General features: G+C 41.3%; 1 long non-coding RNA gene across 1 annotated transcript; it reads right to left on the bottom strand.

Moving 5' to 3' along the window:
• Positions 1-6,772: 6,772 nt before the first annotated feature.
• On the bottom strand, positions 6,773-7,686 carry LOC121574457. The gene is made up of 3 exons (XR_006002205.2): positions 7,620-7,686; positions 7,138-7,344; positions 6,773-6,943 (listed from the first exon to the last, which is right to left on the bottom strand). It is a non-coding gene; the product is annotated as an uncharacterized LOC121574457 (long non-coding RNA).
• Between the last annotated feature and the right edge of the window lie 10,636 nt (positions 7,687-18,322).

Below are 18,322 nucleotides of genomic sequence, written 5' to 3'. Positions count from 1 at the left end.
TTTTTGTTGAAAACAAATATTTGAATGGGAAGCGACTGTTACTGGCAAACATGGTTACAAACCCAACAACATTATATAGTATCCCCTCCTCGTGAAGAAAAGAACATGAGCTAATTTATGCAGCAACATACAATACATTTTTGGACTCACCGTTGTTGTGCTGTACTCACTTGAATAGGAAGGTGGCACAGCGGTCCTTCTTGTGGGCAAATTTTGTCATCAAAGTTGCTTTCAAGACAACTGTGAACAAAAAAAAAAAAAGGTCGAATCATGATGTCAGTGATCTTCAGGTCGGAGATCTAGAAAGAGGCATGAGTTCCGAGTTGGATGACCGTTCAAAACATATTTTCACAATCGGAGCTAGTTTTTTTTTTTTAAGTTCCCAGTTGTCTTGAACTGAAGTCTGAGATTTCCCAGTTCCGAGTTTCCAGTTGTTTTGAGCGCGGCAGAAGTCATGCTGGATTGACAGCATGGCCAATGTATTCAACCTTTTCTGGCCCATGGTGTTGAGAGTGAATGTTTATCCTTAAAAGAGACCATTTCAGACAGACGTTTTAAATCCTTAAACCCAGACTTTGACCACACACCCTCTCCACCGAATAGCAGGCAGGCTAAGCAAAATAGTGATTGCTTTGCAATGCTTACAGTTAGCCACTGATTCCTTCCAAACCACTCATTGTTGAATTTGCAATTCACGACTTGTAGTGTAATGTTTATGTCCAATGGCCGATGAGCACCGATACCTTTTTATCTATAATTTATCTTCATATGACAAGGATTGAAAAGGATTTGCCAATAGATTGTCGACGTGATTCATGATGATGACTGCTTGTCTAGCTTGCTAGCTAAGATTTTGAAAGTAACATGATCAGTCCAATCAAAGCTATGGTAGATAAAATTTGATTTGACGTCATTTTATCTGTGGCCAATGACCTTGAGCCTTCTTGGATGGGTACTTCTAATGTAAATCTATGGCAGCACCCAAGGGGGCTTGAACTGCCTAGCTCTCCCTGTAGATTCTGCGGTGACATAGTGACCGAACACTAAGCCAATCACGGCGCAACTAAAGAAGATTACCAACACCTACGCTTTGTATATTCTGCTGGCTGCCCCTCCACCACAGAAAGCACTGAGCTAGGCTGAAACACCTGCATTTTGGAGCTGCCTTACTCAAGAAAGAAACCATGTTTGTATGCGGCTGTTACTTGAACCAGTTTTTTTTTACATTGTTTGCAAACTGATATGTGACATGAATTATGTGAAATTAATTAACTAAACAGGTGGGGCTCAAAACAGGTGGGGCTTAGCCACACCTGCTCTGAATAACTGGTCACCACTGGAGCTTTGTGAGGCGAGTCACTCCTGCTGCAGCGGAACTTAAGTGAGGTGATCAAGATACACTTGTATGAAATTCACTACTAATGTTTGCCAGCTATATATCTTATAACTATTAAGTTAATTATCTAAGATTTGCCAAATCAATTCTCTCCAGCTGGGTTTTGCTAAGTGGCTAACGTTAGCTTGCAAGATCAATCCTCTTGGTAACAGCAGCACAGACAATCCCCTCCTGGATGAAGAAACCTGCTGTCTAATATTTGTTTTGTGCATGCTGCAAACTGCGTTTTGAGATACTTGCATAACTTTATGAGCTGGGTTGTCTGTCTTAGTAGTAAGTGTTTGCATGCGCTCGTTAGCATTTACGTAGCATCCTCCCCTTGTGTGCACTACCGGTAATACCGTATATCCCGGGTTGGCACAGTCACAGTTTGAAGGTATCTGGATACCGCCCAACCCCCAGTGGCGATGCCTTCAATTGTGTAGGCAACACCACGCACATTTACAAAAGAAAAAACCCAAACGTCCCCTTGTCTGTCACGAATGTTGAATAAAATTATATTTCAACTTATTCTGTCGATTGTCTGTGGTGTTGGTCCTTCAGCTGGTTGAAATTTGAGACTAAATATCCACAGGAAATTATTATTAAACAGACTTCAGAACACGGGTGTTTGCTCATGACCCAAGGCATGTGCACAAGATGGAAGTACATGCACGCGATGCATGCATATTAACAGGGGTTTACATGGTTTTGCACATGTGACAGGTGATAGACATTTCAACTTCAGTACCAGCACTCTAAAAAGTCAGGTAAACAATACTTTCCTGTGGATACTTTGTCTCAAATGTCGAGCATCTGAAGGACCAACCGCACAGACAATGGGTAGAGTAAGTTCAAATGTAATTTTATTCAACATTCTGGCTTGTAGGAGCCAAATAGGTCATATTGTATATTTCCATGTTTCCAATTCATGATGCATTTCTGTTGTATGTGTGTTTGCCATTAATCCCCTGTCAAGTGTGTGTACCCCCTCTACAGGCCAATGGAGAATACAGTTAAAAGGCATACATGCTCCATATGGAGGACTAAAAGTGCCACAATTAAATAAATAAATACACCATTAAATAATTACTTAAATGTGTCATTAATTAATTAAAATTAGAATTAAATACATAAATGTGTTATTAAATGTGTCATTAATTAATTCAAATACCGATTCATTTTATGTAAAATACATATATAATTATTTCACTATTTACATTTACATTTCATGATCCTGCATTGCAGTGATTCATGAATTACTTAAAACTGTCAAACTGACCCATCAAAGTCAGTGGGCGGGGCTAACGCGAATCTAGTCTGATCCATTGCTTTGGTCTGAAGTAGAGTAGGCCAACCTGGATAGAGACAATGGAGGATCTCCGTGAACTTTCCAGGGAGTTGGTTAGAGACATTTTAAACTTAGCAGAGGATGTAGAAGCAGGACCTGCTGACCCAGAGCATGTAGCTAGTAAAGCAGAGGAACTTATTGAAGTTGTTGGAGTCATTTCCGCACTTTCCGACGAAGATATCGACCACAGAGTGATTGCAAATCTAGAAGAAGTTGTCCACCGCTTCTCTGGTACCAGGGCACTTCAGGCCCAACACACACAGGGACCGGGGCGTTTGGCGTTTGACATACCGAGTGCAGTTCTGGAGCATCAACTTCTTTGTGGAGTTCCCGCAGTTCAAATTGCAGCGATGTTCGGTGTGTCAAAGAGGACCATCAGGAGGCGCATGCAACAATACAGTTTAAGGTATTTACACTAAATTCATGAGTTTTCTGTTTATGAATTGCTGCTCTCATACACTCGGAAAGAATATGACGTTTAAGGTAACATTACTTGATGTTGTGTTTTTCTTGTTTGTACAGAAAGACAGATCTCTATTCAGCTGTGAATGATGAGGAGTTAGACCGTATTGTAAGTGAAATTCACAGAAGTCATCCAAACACCGCCTACAAGCTAATGCGTGGTCACCTGAATGCAAGAGGTGTGCATGTTCCAAGTGAGTAGATAATAATATGGGCATTATTTAAATGTATTTTTAATTTGGAGCTCTGCCCCTTTGAAAGGTGAAGGAAGCCCGCTTATGGAAAGACATCGCCTCTGAGATGTAGAATGTGTAGAAGAAATGTGAAGAGAAACACACATTTCAGGACGGCTGACTTGTATCATCAGGATAGACATGTCCTGTGATTTTTAGCCTCCTGTTTAATAGAGGTGGAACAATATCTGACAGTAATATTCTCAGCTGTCCGGATGTGCCCCTGCTGTAAAGGGTATAATATAATCATAGAAAAGCAAAATATCATAGGAGGCAAAAAATCTCAGGTCATCTCTGTTCGAGCATGTGGTATCTATCTATCTATCTATCTATCTATCTATCTATCTATCTATATCTATCTATCTATCTATCTATCTATCTATCTATCTATCTATCTATCTATCTATCTATATATCTATATATGTGTGTATATATATGTATATGTGTATATATATGTATATGTGTATATATATGTATATATATATATATGTATGTATATGTATGTATATATATATAAATATATATATGTATGTATGTATATATGTATGTATATGTATGTATGTATGTGTATATATATATATATATATGTATATGTATATATAATTTTTATATATGTGTATATATATGTGTATGTATATATATATATATATATATATATATACATATATATATATATATGTACAATATCTGACAGTAAAGTACATTTTTGAAGCTGTGGTGGTTCTGTAATAGTTGACTGTTTTACACACATTATTTATTTTATTATGACACCACTATATCCTCAAAATAAGTAGCCAGTGAGTGTGTGGTTATTCATTTTAAATTCCTCCCCTCAGTCTCAAGACTGCAAGAGTCTTTACGCAGAGTCAATGCAGAGGAGTCTACATGAGACGTCTGAGGCTGCGTGTATTAAGGCGACGGCAGTATTTTGTTCCTGGCCCAAACTCTTTGTGGCATATAGATGGCCACCATAAGCTTATCAGGTCAGTGATATTAGCAGATAAACAATGCATCTTTCTATATGTTTCATTACAATTGTTATACAATAAAGTTATATTTTTCATGTGTTTGCAACAGGTGGAGATTTGTTGTCCACGGTGGGGTGGATGGATTCAGTCGTTTAGTGGTCTACCTGACTGTGGCCGGCAATAATAGAGCTCATACGGTCTTACAGAGCTTTATCGCCGCTGTTGAGCAGTATGGGCTGCCATCAAGGGTACGGTCTGACAAATGGGGGGAGAATGCAGATGTAGCAGAATTCATGATCAGAAGCAGAGGTACCGACAGGAATTCACACATCACAGGCAGAAGTGTCCACAATCAGCGGTAAAGAAATATGTTTGGCAACTAGGCTCACACAACTAACATACTAGTTGAATGTACTTTAGCATATGTCATAAATTAACAATTTCTCAATTTTATCCTAAACACAGAATAGAGAGGATGTGGAGAGATGTTTATGAACATGCCCTGGACCTCTTCTATCAGATCTTTACTTCATTGGAAGATCAGGAGACACTGAATCCAGACAATGAAGTCCATCTTTTCGCTCTGCACCGGATTTTCCTTCCACTGGTTCAGCAAAGCCTCGACTCTTTTCGAGATGCTTGGAACTTCCACGGTCTTAGAACTGAAAGGAATCAGTCACCACAGCAACTCTGGAGAAGTTACAGAGAGCAAGGCCCTGAGGAGGATCCTACTGAGGTTAACAATGAACTTTAAACACTTTCTTAAAATTGTTTCCCCAAAGGAATTATGGGAGAAAAAAATGGTGCTAAATGTGATACTTTAAATGAAACATTTACTATAGATTATTGTCTCTTTAAAATCTCCCGAGCTTTTAAAGATCAACCTGTGAGCTGTAGTTTCTACAGTGCATACTATGCAAAGCTGTATTATTTTAAAAAACTGAATAAGTAACATTTCATTTCTCACTGCCTTGGTGACCAAAAATAACAATCTTGTGTAAGGACATGTCAAACTAGTTTTAAGTACAAGACTGATTATGCTTGTCATCCATTCAGGTTCCTGAAGAATATGGGATCGATTGGAACGGACCTCACTGCCTTCATCGAGGCACTGTGTCAGTCCCCGAGGTTCAGCTGGCCCGTGAGCTCTCAGATGAAGAGGTTGCAATTTTGCCAGCTCCAGGAGTTTCTGTTACTGATGCACTTAGACTATATGTAGAGACTGTGGAAGTGTTATCAAGAATCTTAGACTGATGTCCAACCCATGTTTTTATTTGTTGTGTTAGAACAAGCAAGGAAAAACTGAAAGTTTACTTTCCTTTTAAAAGAAAGGAAAAAAGCTGTTTCTTTGAAGCTTCCTGTCTCATTATGGTCCACAGAATGACTAACATGAATGCTGTACTGTTAGCACTGAAGGTGCAGAACAGTTTGATTTTAGTAAATGGAAGAAAAAAAAGTCAACTACTGCACAGTGTGTTAATGTTTTCAAAGACACTGAACTTGTGTCAATTCATCTGAACTGTGTATGCATTGACATTAGGGCTGGGCAATATGGAGAAAATCAAATATCACATTTTTGACCTAACACCTTGATGTCGATATTGCAACGATATTGTAAGGTTGACAATTGGTGCATTCACAAAATATCTTCCACATTTAGATTTCGGATAAATAACTATCATATTGTGGATATAATGACTAAGTGGTTAGTTGTCTGTAACTGTATTATCTTATCTAATTATATCCTACAGGTGTTATCTTTCTATTAACTTTTCAGTTACACACAATCTTATAGCAACACTATTGTGATGACACAAACCACTGTCTGTTTCTTTGCGATCCAACTCCTCGTTGACAATCACTGCCGGTACTACTGCACTCTCAGCTGATGTTTCAGGCCTCACTGGAACACTGTCACTGACTAGGGCTGTCTCTCTATCATTTTCTTCACTTTGGCCTCCCTCTTGTTCTCTTTCTGATTCCTGCATGGGTGTCCTTGAAGTTAACACAATTGAAATGATGGTCATACTCGCTTATTTGTGTGCACAACAATAAGAGAGACATATTCCCAAAGAAAATAAATTATGCTACCCTTGCATTGCTTTAAGAAGTACATACCCATTGCAGCTCAATCTGTGCAGCTTCATCTCTGAAAAGGGAACTTCCTTCTGATAAGTGATGCAGGGGATGACTGGACCAGAGGCAGGACGTGAGCTCTCCTAACAACAACAACAAATGGCTTTTAATTAATGATTAAAAGTCACCAGTAATCTTTGTTTTGATTATGTATTAAACTAAGTCTCTGTAAATGTATGTACACAATCTAAGGGTAGATCCTGTTGAAGTGGACGTATGTAGATTGTAGCCTGTCCAATCATCGATGGATCTTTCAGATAGGCAAGGGTGTATCCAGTGCTGGGACACTGAAGCAACGCAAGATTTCGACTGCGAGTAGATCCTACAAGTTTTAGAAATTCAAAGCCTCCCCCTTGTTGGAGCTTCGGAAACACTTCCATCAGTTTATTTGTTATAACCATGGGATCGTGGTCATTCCCTGGAGAAAAAAACTAAACAAAATCATAACTCACCTCACCTTAAATTAAGCAAATAAGCCTGTGATAACTATTATTGACACTATGAACACCAATTAAGTTTGAGTCACTATAAAAAGAAATGCAAATAATTTCAACAAGCCACAGACAGTACAAACTTTTTTTACTTTTGGTAAATGCCTAATTTCGCACTGACCTGAAAATGTTACTTTTTGCTCTCCAAGTCCTGAAGTAAGAAGTTCAGCTTTAAACAGTACGCTTGGAATTTTATCCGCATTGTGGTCAGCCAAACAACAGACAGTGTGTGTGTAGCTTCTTCGGCTAACTTGGACTTGTGCTGGTCGTCTCGTCATATTCCTTCTGGCTCCAATGTTATATGGCGCAAAGAGCCTTGCTACCTCCGCTGCAACACAGAAAAACGTAACAGCTCAATGGTCACCAGTCAGCTAAAACAGCCTCTACTTCTATCTTGGGATGCTCAAGCCAGCTAACACCATTTAGCCGATTAGCGAACTAGCTAGGTTTATGCTTCCCCCATTAACAATAAACGTGTCACGCACCGAAGCATCATAATACCGCATGCAAATACATGTTCGAGTCGATCTAATTTAACCTACACGTGTGTCCCGAATCATTAAATAGTAGCACACCTGGCTAACATGAAATTACTTAGCTTACCTTGGACAGGTGTACGTGATTGAGCGGCCGGTATCTGCTGTGACTGAGCTGCCGGAGTCACCGGTGCACGCGGGAGCCGTTGGACTTCTGCTCAGAGCTTCCTCAATCAAATTCGCTGCTTCTCTCAGCAGCTCCGGGCAACTTTTAGACATTTTGTCCTGCACCTCACACAGCGTCTCAACATTGGGGCTAGCAGGACCGAGTCTTCTCTTGATTTTTAGCCGTTGCAATGAAAGTTCTGTTTAACCGTGTAACTAAACCAACGTAGAGGTGAATAGCGCCACCCAGTGTATTGGAATGTGTTCAGTAGCTCTGCATCAATCCATTATCCGGAATTGATTTGTCTTGGCTTGATGCAGAGGGTAACCAATCAGGCGTTAGGTTCCGCCTACCAACTTTTGATGGGTCAGTTTGACAGTTTTAAGTAATTCAGGAAGCACTCCAACGCAGGACCATGAAATGTAAATGTAAATAGTGAAATAATTATATATGTATTTTACATAAAATGAATCGGTATTTGAATTAATTAATGACACATTTAATAACACATTTATGTATTTAATTCTAATTTTAATTAATTAATGACACATTTAAGTAATTATTTAATGGTGTATTTATTTATTTAATTGTGGCACTTTTAGTCCTCCATAGCTCCAAGGCCTACTGGGAGTGACTGGAATGGCAGCACACAGTCTTTTGACTATACGAGACCATGTTTACCATGCTGTTTGTTTCTTTACTTTAATGATCAGAATTCGTTTTGGTAGAATTCTCTACATTTTTGTATCCAGAAGAACAACAAATAACTGTATTATTATTTTTCAACTTGAATCAAACTCTGGACATTGGATTTACATTTTACATTTTAGTCATTTAGCAGACGCTCTTATCCAGAGCGACTTACAGTTAGTGAGTGCATACATCTATAATACTGGCCCCCCGTGGGAATCGAAACCACAACCCTGGTGTTGCAAGCGCCATGCTCTACCAACTGAGCTACAGGAGGTGTCAAGACTAATATTTCACCACTCGCCATTGTGGCTAAAGGATTAGAATGGAAATTGTATTAGGACAATTATATTGGACAATTTAGCCACTACAGGCTTGTAAGGAACATTTCCACAGTGTTTCAGCCACTGTAAGCCCCCTTGAGTTCTTGAGAGCTAGACATGCATGATATATACTACCAGCCAAAAGTTTGGACACACCAGGGTTTTTCTTTATTTTTAAATTTTTTTACATTGTAGAATAATAGTGAAGACATCAAAACTATGAAATAACACATATGGAATCATGTAGTAACCAAAAAACAAATAAAAAATATATTTTATATTTGAGATTCTTCAAATAGCCACACTTTCCCTTGATGACAGCTTTGCACACGCTTGGCATTCTCTCAACCAGCTTCATGAGGTAGTCACCTGGAATGCATTTCAATTAACAGGTGTGCGTTCTTAAAAGTACATTTGTGGAATTTATTATGTGTTTGAGCCAATCAGTTGTGTTGTGACAAGGTAGGGGGGGTATACAGCATATAGCCCTATTTGGTAAAAGACCAAGTCCATATTATGGCAAGAACAGCTCAAATGAGCAAAGAGAAACAACAGTCCATCATTACTTTAAGACATGAAGGTCAGTCAATACGGAACATTTAAAGAACTTTGAAAGTTTCTTCAAGTGCAGTCGCAAAACCCATCAAGCGCTATGATGAAACTGGCTCTCATGAGGACCGCCACAGGAATGGAAGACCCAGAGTTACCTCTGCTGCATCTCAACATCAACTGTTCAGAGGGGACTGTTGGAATCAGGCCTTCATGGTCGCATTGCTGTAAAGAAACCACTACTAAAGGACACCAATAAGAAGAAGAGACCTGCTTGGGCCAAGAAACACGAGCAATGGACATTAGACCGTTGGAAATTTGTCCTTAGGTCTGGAGTCCAAATTTGAGATTTTTGGTTCAAACTGCTGTATCTTTGTGAGACGCGGTGCGGGTGAACAGATGATCTCCGCATGTGTATTTCCCACCGTAAAGCATGGAGGAGGAGGTGTTATGGTGTGGGTGTGCTTTGCTGGTGACACTGTTTGTGATTTATTTAGAATTCAAGGCACACTTAACCAGCATGGTTACCACAGCATTCTAATGTTTGGGCTTAGTGGGACTATCATTTGTTTTTAAACAGGACAATGACCCAACACACCTCCAGGCTGTGTAAGGGCTATTTTACCAAGAAGGAGAGTGATGGAGTGCTGCATCAGATGACCTGGCCTCCACAATCCCCCGACATGTACAAAGAAAAAAACCTAAGTGTCCCTTGTCTGTCACAAACGTTGAATAAAATTATATTTGAGCTAACTCTAAAACAGGACAAATACTCTAAAAAGTCAGTAAAATAATACTTTCATGTGAATATTTCGTCTCAAAATTCGACCCACTGAAGGACCAACCACACAGACAAGCAGTAGGGTACGTTCACATGTTGTAATGTTATTCAACATTCTGGCTTGTAAGGAAACTTTCCACGTTTTTACACTGCTTGGTTTCAGGCTGTATAGAAGCTAGTATCACATCACAGACTGATTCAGCCTAGCTAGCGAGGTAAAAGTCATTTAGTGAAAGGGGGAAAAAAATCAAAAGTATAGCTAGCTAGATCTTACGAAGGGACAAATAAAATGCAGGCAAAGATTGGCATAACTTATTGTTTTGGTTCCAGCACCCCTGCTTAAAATGAATAGAACAGCGGTGTATTCATTACGAAAACAGTTTACAGTTTAAGAACCAAAATGGAAGCTAGCCTTTGTTGAGCCCCCAACAACCGGATGTTCCGGTTTTCAGGGGAAACGGAAAGAGAGCCTGCTTTTGGAAGTTAACAGAGAAGGGTGCAATTGCGGCTCGCAATTCGGGACGTCCTGCATGTGGGCATTCCTGCATCTGCCGGAACCCTCTTTATACTTCTATTGGTCCATTTGTAAGCTAGGACTCTGGTACACAGGGGCGCTAAAGTACAGTAGGTGGCAGTAATGCACCATCTAACGTTGGATGTCAACAGCCGAAGAGGTGGGGGCGACAATGGTAGATAGCTAGCTAAGACAACAGTAGACAGTGTCCTTCGCCCCCACCTGTTGGGCACTGTTTTCCCGCAGTTTTGTTAACGACGGCAAGGGTAGATGTTCGTCAGGCGTTAGCAAAGGACACTGGGTGCTAGCTAGCTAGAACTCTGGTACGCAGCAGGCGGGATAGGTAGCTAGCTAGCACACCGGTAGACAGTGTACTTCGCCCCCGCCTGTCGGGCACTGTTTCCCTGCAGTTAAGTTATCGACCGCAAGGGCAGGTGTTTGGCAGGTGTTTGCGAAGGACACAGGAGGCGTAATGTTCCTCAATAAAATTGAAGAATATGGGACTTTAAAACGGGTGTCCCAACTCTGTGGTCACTAAAGATCCCATGGGGGGCTTATTTGTCCTGTTTTCACTGCATGTGTACACTGAGGGTACAAAACATTAGGAACATCTAATGTTGAGTTGCACCCCTTTTGCGCTCAGAACAGCATCAATTCGTCGGGGCATGGATTTGGTTGGCGGATCGCGTCCAACTTTTTGTTGCATACACCGCCACCTACTGTACTGGAGTGTGATGCCAGTCACGGCCTACCTACATCACAGGAGATTGGTGGTACCTTAATTGGGGAGGACGGGCTCGTGGTAATGGCTGGAGCGGAATGAGTGGAATGGTATCAAATACAGGGTTTCCATGTGTTTGATGCCATTCCATTTGCGCTGTTTCAGCCATTATTATGAGTCGTCCTCCCCCCAGCAGCCTCCACTGACCTACATTAAATTCCGATAATAAAAAATTGGGGGAAAGGAAAATGACTTTGCCAACTATTAGCCCTCTCAACCACAAAAAACACCACCCATTCCACTATTTAACCCTATCTAATCCTACTCCAGGCCAACGGTCTTGGAGGACAGAACACTACCACTCAACACCCCCTGCAACTCTCTGCAGCTGCCACCACAACCTCTATTTTCTGTGACTTACGTTCCATTTCTGCAGTACAGTTGACAACCATGGCTATGGATGCTAAGAAACCCACTTTACTGAAGCACATATCATTCCCATCCCTCTCTATAGGTTTCTGCTTACCAGTGGCATGTATTCATGGATGCCAAGGGAAGCCAGGCTTCCCCAAAACATTTACCTAGTATAAAAATAAAAGTAAACATTAGAAAATGTATTTAGTCTCTGTGTTTTATAATTTTCCTTTAAGTGGCTGAATGTGTCTCACCGGAGAATGCATCCGAGCGAGCAAAACAACACCCCTTTGTCTATGTATGTGTAGGCCTTCTATCTGATGCTGTCTTGTCGAAAAGAGTATGACATTGAATGCAAGGGAAGCCAGCGAGCATTTGGCCTTCCTTGATAAAAAAGTATAAAATAATAGCCAATCAGCGTTGAGCTAAACTAAATGAGCTCAACTGTAAATGGTCCTAGCGCACACACAAAAATGTAAAGGGAGGCCAGTTTCGATTTGGAATTGTCCTCTGCTGGCTCGCTAGCTAGCTAAAATGGGGCTTTCCTAAATTAGCCATGGATGGAGATAGGGATTTGGACTTAACTTGCTAATGTTGCCCATGAAAGGGCTATTGAGCAAGCATTTTAGCCAGGTAGCCTAGGACAACAAAAAATAAAAGTGTGTACTGTATCACAGAGTGATAGACCGTTTCGTCAACATGAAAGAGAGGAGGATGGCATTGTTCATAATTCTCTATAATTAGGGTGAGTCAACATGTTTTTTCTACTTGCACGAACGCGGACACACACACACACACACACACCAGGAAAATAACCTCTCACTCAACGTCAACAAAACAAAGGAGATGATTGTGGACTTCAGGAAACAGCAGAGGGTGCACCCCCTATCCACATCGACGGGACCACAGTGGAGAAGGTGGAAAGCTTCAAGTTCCTTGGCGTACACATCACTAATAAACTGAAATGGACCATCCACACAGACAGTGTGGTGAAGAAGGCGCAACAGAGCCTCTTCAACCTCAGGAGGCAAAATAAATTTGGCTTGGCACCTAAAACTCTCACAAACTTTTACAGATGCACAATTGAGAGCATCCTGTCGGGCTGTATCACTGCCTGGTATGGCAACTTCACCACCCGCAACCGCAAGGCTCTCCAGAGGGTGGTGCGGTCTGCACAACACATTACCGGGGGCAAACTACCCACCCTCCAGGACACCTACAGCACCCGATGCCACTGGAAGGCCAAAAAGATCATCAAGGACATCAACCAGCCGTACACTCCACAGAGCTGGGCTTTACGGAAGAGTGGGCAGAAAAAGCCATTGCTTTAAGAAAAAAATAAGCAAACACGTTTGGTGTTCGCCAAAAGGCATGTGGGAGACTCCTCAAACATATGGAAGAAGGTACTCTGGTCAGATGAGACAAAATTTTTGTAAGGCAACAAAATAGGAAGAATGCCAAGGGGGGTGAATACTTTTGCAAGTCACCACTTTTCCGTCATTCATTTTTTGAATTTTTTGAAACAAGTAATTTTTTTCATTTCACCAATTTGGACTATTTTGTGTATGTCCATTACATGAAATCCAAATAAAAATCAATTAAAATTACAGGTTGTAATGCAACAAAATAGGAAAAAATTGACCAATAGAAGTATAAAGAGGGGTTTCTGCAGATGCAGGAATGCCCCGAATTGCGGTCTGCAGTTGCACCCTTCTCCAACAATCCAAATTCCACGCCAAGAGGATATACTATTTCCAGGGAGGAACAAAGCTTCAATATTACACATTAGGCGCATTCACACTGCACCTTAGCCCAGGTGTAACAGCCTGCTTAGGCTAAGGGAGATTTTAACCTGGGGCTAAGCGAGTGGTCACACTTCCACATTCTAAAGTGGGCTAGCACCAACCTTAGCCCAGGGCTAGCTGGCCCTGCTCCGGAGCAGGGTTAGCACCGACTTTGAGGCTAGCCCTAGAAACACAGTGGTGCCAAAAACAAAATATCCAGCATGAAACGGGGTCAACAATTTTCACTGTCCAATCACAAAAGCTGCACTTTCACTTAATTAATTTGATAAGTAAATGTACAGCTGGAAGGGCAGCAAATGCTACATTTCCATCTGTTTTCATAGCTTTTCTATTGACATTTAATTAGATATAGCTATCCATTATGATAACAATGTTGCATGAGTTTGCCTGGATCAGAAAAGTTTATGTCTCGAGCATAAACATTCTATATACAGGAGCAAAATCACATTTCAAAAGTGAAACATTGTTTCCTAGGTCAGATAGGCAGAAAGCAAGGTTTACAAACCATCCCTGTTGGAAATCAAATGCTAGGCTAGAAGTAAGATGACATAATGTGTTAATAAATGCCTTACTTATAACATTGGTCATGTGGCAGAGATATTGTTGGTCACATGTTGTGTTTGTCCATTAGCCCAGGGCTTTGGAATACAAGTGTGAATCTTTAACCCAGGGCTAAAGCTTCGGCCCTGGGTTAACAAATGTGTGTGAACACAAGATAAGCTAGCCCAGGGCAGAGGTGAAAAGAGCAATAGGTAAGGGTGGGTTAACTTCACCTGGGAAAGATGAGGTGTGCTATGTTATGTTGGCCCATCTTAGTGATGAGGCACTGGATAAGGTATTGGTGTTGTACAACAGAGTGTGGGAGGAGGGGAAACTACCAGGCAATTGGAAGGAGGCAGTAGTGGTACCAATCCGGAAGCCCGGGAAGGATCCAACGAAGCCAACAAGCTATCGGCCAATAGCTATGTTGTATGTAAGATTATGGAACGTATGATTACGGAGAGGCTAACTTACTTCCTGGAGAGCAGAGGGCTAGTAACGCCACATCAGAGTGGGTTCAGGAAGGGTAGGGGAACTATGGATCCAGTGCTCTGCTTAGAAGCAGAGGTCAAGAAGGCTCAGGGGAACAAGGAGACTGTTGTAGCTGTCTTCTTTTGATGTGGAGAAGGCGTATGATATGATGTGGAAGGAGGGGTTGTTAATCAAGCTTGATATTATGGGGGTAGGAGGAAGAATGTACAACTGGATAAAGGATTTCCTGTTTGGAAGGTCTATCCAGGTGAGGGTGGGGAAGTCTTTATCAGGCAGCTACTTGGTGGATAATGGTACACCGCAGGGGAGCGTGATTAGTCCTCTGTTGTTCTCAATCATGATCAATTATGTTTACTCTCAGGTACAGCCGGATATAGGGAGGTCATTATTTGCAGATGATGGTGCCTTATGGAAGAGGGAAAGAAATGTGCCATACATAGTCAGGAAGGTACAGGAAGCAATTGATGAGGTAGAGCGGTGGGCATTAATGTGGGGATTCAGGTTCTCTGTAGAGAAAACTCAAACAGTGTTCTTTACCAGGAGGAAGGTGGGAGATGAGGTATGCTTGAGGTTATATGGGAGAAACTTGGAGAGGGTGGGGTCCTTCAGGTTCCTTGGGGTATACTTTGATACTAGACTGACTTGGGCAGAACACATTGAGAGAGTGGTGGGAAAGTGTAAGAAGGTGCTAAATGTGATGCACTGTCTGACGGGGAAGGAGTGGGGGGCTGGGCATTCCTCATTGAAGACCATGTATGTTGCATTGATCTGATCTGTAATAGACTATGGAAGTATAGCATATGGTTCGGCAGCCCGGACCTCACTGGAAAGGCTAGATGTCATACGGGGTAAGGACTCAGAATATGTAGTGGGGCGTTTCGGACGTCCCCAGTGGCTGCATTACAGGTGGAGATGGGGGATATGCCGTTGCAGATTAGGAGACAGCAGATGGCAATGAATTACTGGGTCAACCTACAAGGACATGGGGTGTCTCATCCTGCGAAAGGGGTTTTACAGGCATGCTGGGAACATGAGCGAAGACCGAACACAAACTTTGGGTGAGTGGGTAATACCCAGGCGAAGGAGATGGGACTGTATGGAAGGGAGTTTAGTCCAACCCATGGCAGGGTTAAACAGATGGGTATTCAGATAAGATTTAATTGGGTTCCAGCCCATGTGGGGGTGGAGGGGAATGAGGCGGTAGATGAACAGGCTAAACAAGCACTTAGTAGTGGGAATGTTGATGTTGAAGTGTCAATGAGCAAGGCAGAGGCAAAAAGACTGATATATACAGTGATGGTGAAGAGATGGCAGGAGCAGGGGAATATAAATAATAATGGAAGGCAGTTATTTCAAGTACAGAGGAAAGTCGGGGAGGGGAGGACGGCAGGAAGGGACAGAAGAGAGGAGGCTATTTTTTACAAGATTAAGGGTGGGACACAGCCAGTTGAATAAGACATTGTAGTGTATGGAAATTATGACTGTTTTAAATGTTTTTCATGAAGAAATGGAATGTTGGTTATGTTAGTATCAAAAGGCAATGTTTAGTATAATGTAACATATAATAGACAGGAAGTGTATTGTAAAACTGGCCAGAAGAGGGAGCCCATCTTGTTGCATTGGTTATAAATAGGGGTACACGAAGAAGATAGGACAGAGCAGACATTGGAATTGGAGGACACTGCTCTCCAGACCTTGCAAGTCTGTTACTCATGCTGAAGCTTGTGATCTGAATAAACCTTATGATCAACGTTCAGTATGAGCAGACTCCTTTTGTTCATCAGCAATGACGACCACCATTCATCATATACGACATAATGGCGAGCTTGCCAGGAGGGATGATGCAATCCTTCTTTGCTGCATTTGGAGTCGCCAAGCTAACTCAAGCTAACTTCGGTCTGGAGTCATGACCCGACCAAACACAGCTAAGTTGTTGGTTTTGTTACTGCTTGTGTACACTGGAGGAATGTACCCTTATGACTGTGCCTTAGGTGGTGTTTTTGCTGATGACTGGGGTCTGGCTAATCATTATACAAATTTTAAAAATTGTTTATAGAGATGTGTTGCTTGAATAGTAAGTCAAGAACAGTCGGGGCCAAGATATGTATACAATTTTAGAGCATTGCAGGTTTGGATAAGCCCTCGTGACGAGGCGACCAACAGGGTGGGCCAAAATCCTGGCAACGCATTATGAGTTTCAGGTCAGTCTGGGACTGGGGTTTGGTTGAAAATTTATTGGGGATGGCTTGCTCAACTTCTGTCCGACGGGATATTTGCATTGGGGAGGATCGCTCACTTAAATAGCCTTACCCACGGCAGAATAAATTTAGGGCAAACGAAACAGTACTCAATTAAAGGAACGCAATGCTGGGTTTTGTTACATGTTGTAGGCCGCAGTTAGCGAAAGGCTAATGCTAAAGGCTAATTGTGTTGCGTGCTACATGATAATCTCAACCTTAGAGGTCCACTGCGATGGATTCAAGCCTCTTAAACTTGTTTGTATGTGGTGGAACTGAAAGTTCTACGCAAATGTGAGCTCTGTTATGTGTAATTGTGTGAGTATAACGTATAAAATAGTGACGCTGTAGCGTAATGCTATCGGTCTATTGTGTGGTAAGCATGGGCTTAAGGGGATGTGCGCATGCGTGTGATTTTACGGGGCTAAAACTACAACATGTGTTTATGTGCTAAGCCTACAAAGCACGGCATTATGGGTAAGGGTCATAGGTCCCATGTGGGGGGTTGGAAGGGACAATAGTCACAGAATAGAGAGATTTTGGGAAAAATCTCCTAGGTGTTAAACGGCTGTTGTTTGAATATGAAACTATTTGGCGAGATGTAGTAAAGTTATAAATCAAATATATGTTGACGGAGTATAATTAATTAAATTAAAAGACGATTAAAATTAAATGAAATGTTTTGGAGCGATCTATTTAATAAATGTATGGGCATGCGTTTAATTTTGCGACACTACACTACAGAAAGGGGGAGTTTATGGCACGAGATTAGGACACGTTTTGGTTTACGGCACTAAACTACAACACGAGGGTATTGTAAAACAACAAAACAAAATGGTGGGTACAGGTCATAGGTCCCATTTGGCGTTATCCTGCAAGGGAAAATAGACAGACAGAGGAGAAATTTTAACATGATGATTCTAGTTTAAACGGCGGTGGGTTAAGATGAAACTTGTTTTGAGACCGATTGAATTTATAAATTAAATATATGATAATGGATTATAATGGATTGAATTAAATAATTAAATAACGGATTAAAATAATGTTTTTGAGCGATCTATTTAGTTCTGAGTTTAGTCTTAGAGTGAATAATGTAAAACGGACGAATATTGAATGTGGATAACTTGGTTAATTGCATAAACTGCTGAAATCTTGTGTGTTTCTATGTTTTTTGAAATATGAGAGGAACATGGAACGGCGGGACGAGAGAGAGAGGAGGGGCTGACGTGTGCGTGGCGTGACGTCACATGACGTGACATCACGTGACGCAGCAGAGGATCGGATCAGGCTAGTACACAAAATCATCCTAACAAGATATGTGATGTTATGACGATTTTACATAGACTTGGCAAAAACTATTTCATTAAAAATTGTATTTTGGTGGCTCTGTGTATCACTGGGGTTTAATTACAGTTGGGTTGGGAATCAAGGACTGACATTATTCTTTAAATTTAAGATAATTAGGTGCTTATAGTGCAAGGGCCTATAGAGCAAGGGGGTTTATGGGGATTGTAGTATTGAAGGGTTAGAGGCTTTGTTTTTGGGATTGCTTGGGAGTTGACTAATTTACTTGCATTTGATGGGTTGTGGTAATATAG

This window comes from Coregonus clupeaformis, chromosome 9 (genome assembly GCF_020615455.1).
Source record: "Coregonus clupeaformis isolate EN_2021a chromosome 9, ASM2061545v1, whole genome shotgun sequence".
Taxonomy (NCBI): domain Eukaryota; kingdom Metazoa; phylum Chordata; class Actinopteri; order Salmoniformes; family Salmonidae; genus Coregonus; species Coregonus clupeaformis.
Note: the sequence above shows the minus strand (reverse complement) of the source record. Positions and strands in the feature narration are given on the sequence as shown.